This window comes from Pteropus vampyrus, unplaced genomic scaffold (assembly GCF_000151845.1).
Source record: "Pteropus vampyrus isolate Shadow unplaced genomic scaffold, Pvam_2.0 Scaffold790, whole genome shotgun sequence".
In the NCBI taxonomy this organism is placed as follows: domain Eukaryota; kingdom Metazoa; phylum Chordata; class Mammalia; order Chiroptera; family Pteropodidae; genus Pteropus; species Pteropus vampyrus.
Genome location: NW_011889571.1, coordinates 27,805 through 30,011, shown reverse-complemented (window position 1 = coordinate 30,011; position 2,207 = coordinate 27,805). Strand labels below are relative to the sequence as shown.

The 2,207-nt window shown below is 50.2% G+C and overlaps 1 long non-coding RNA gene across 1 annotated transcript in view; it reads right to left on the bottom strand.

Moving 5' to 3' along the window:
* Positions 1-193: 193 nt before the first annotated feature.
* LOC105309594 overlaps positions 194-2,207 on the bottom strand; it is a 6,948-nt gene continuing 4,934 nt past the window's right edge. Inside the window, exon 2 of the long non-coding RNA XR_897402.1 lies at positions 194-374. This is a non-coding gene — a long non-coding RNA (uncharacterized LOC105309594). The remainder of the gene's footprint in view (positions 375-2,207) is intronic.

Below are 2,207 nucleotides of genomic sequence, written 5' to 3'. Positions count from 1 at the left end.
GAGAGACCGAGTGTCTGAATGTAGGAGGTAACACGTGCAGGCAGCCAGGACTCATCGTTATTGCCTGGTTTCTATCACACTCACTAACACAAGGCTGGGTGGAGACAGCATCAGTTATAATAAATGGGGGTGGTATGCCCCGGGTCACACGGAAGTAGGTTACAAAGAGCACTAGCACCGACCACTCAAGTCACACAGTTCTCACCTATGGACTCACAGAATGTTCACTCTGACTAGTTAAGAAGGAAAGGCCCCACATGCTCCCAAAGTGTTCTTCACCTCAATCCCTAACCCATGTGGCACACCCACCTGTGCAAACTCCAATCGCTTCACAAATTCACCTACAGATCCCTGGGACATGGCAGGCTTGTTGGCTGGAATAGAGGAGAGTTTGGGAAGAGAGGGTGACATTTTGCTTTCCTGAAGCACTCCCAAGAGATGCTGACAGCATCTGACCTGAAACCGCGCTTTAAACAAGCTGCACACGTCACCCTGGTCAGAGGCGGACAGTGAAAAACACTCTGCAAAGAGCTTCCTGTGCATTTTGTCCCCTGCCCTGCACTCACACCTTCTGCCAGACGGCAATCCCTTTTCTTTTATAGTCAGACTACTTCACAAACTCCCTTCCTGACTCATTCTAAGGCCCTCACCTCAAGTCTCTTATGTTCATGGTGTCCTCAGCCCTCCGATCCCTCGTCGCTCCCCAGATTCTTAGCCCCACTCCGGATGCTCCCCGACCTCTCCCACGGAGCCTCTGTGCCATGCCTTCTGCTGGCCTGTGCCTCTGCTGTTCTTTCTTGTCCTTTATGCCCGGGCAGTAATGTGTGATTTCAAGAACCTTAATATTTCCGCTGTTTCAATATTTGCATTCTGAAACCCACCCCAGTCTGGAAGGACAGCACCCTCCACTTCATCACAATAATTTCGGCTGCTGCCCCCTTACATGGTAGGTCCACAACCCACCCCACTCCCCGAATCAGTATCCTCAGCCGCAAGCTTAGAAGCCTCGGAAACGCCGTCTTCCATGGAACCAGTAGATCCTCTTAATCCCGGGATTTACAATTTCCCATCGCGACTCTGAACAGAACCCTCTCTCTCCGTGCCTTTCCCTGCTGCCTCCCTCGGCCTTTAAACCTCCATTACTGGGGCCGGTTCTTGATGGTTCAGCCCAATGCCCACTAGCCAACAAGAGCAGGCATAAAAACAAGGCATCTCACCCAATTGGAGCTCTTTCTCCCAGCCAGTGTCCTGTTTGTTGACTCTCTACCAGGCAAGCACACTGAGATTGTGACAGTGACAATGAAAGCAAAGAGGTGAGAACAGAATGTCTGCCCCGAGGTGCATGCCCAAGTGGCCAATGGGGAGTGAGCACACGGTGAGGCCATGAGGCAGGTGTCGGTAGCCAGGCTCTTTCGTCCTCTAGAGAGTGAACACTATGGCTGTTTCAAAACTTGTTCCAGTCAAGAGTCTGTGAGATTCATGAGAGTACTTCTCATTAACTTGCCATGCGGTTCCTTAAAGGTGAAGTGAAAGTGTACATGGAGTTAGAAGGGTGTTGGCGTGAGGGCTGCGGCTGTGGTGCACCCCTCCTGGCTTCTATGGGCTCATGAGAACAATGCCTGCTTCTTTGGGGACTTCTTTAGAAATACTACTATAACTTAAAAATGGTCACTCTTCACACATGAGAACTATTACGCTTCTGCTGAACCGCTCTATGTTCCCCATGTCCTGTAAGAGGGAAATTTGCCTCACCGCCTGTCCCGTTTGTACTTAGACGACGTGACGCCCACACATTGGTGCAGTGCAACGTCAATCCATTTCTGCTCCACACCCTCATTGGCCAGACTTCTTTCGGGAGAGGCCTGAGACTTCCGTATAAAACGCTGCGCTCCCAGCATGTAGTCATTTGTTGGCCTGAAACCTCTGGACCCTGACGCTAAATTTTTTCGGTGGTTTCAATGGATTCACTTCCTTCATATCTCGTAGAGATGGCCAAGGAGAAAGTAGTGCTTCCTGTGGCCATGATGCTTTTGGTGGTGATATGGAAATTTGTGAGAGGTAAATTAGAGACTTGCGGAATGTGGCCAGCCTTGCCTTTCTTGGACAAAGTGAGTCCAGATTTCATTGAAAAGGGGCTGACTTTCCTACTCCCCAAGATAGCGTCAGCTGCATGCAACCTCTCTTATGTGAACGGTTTAAAGAACAAG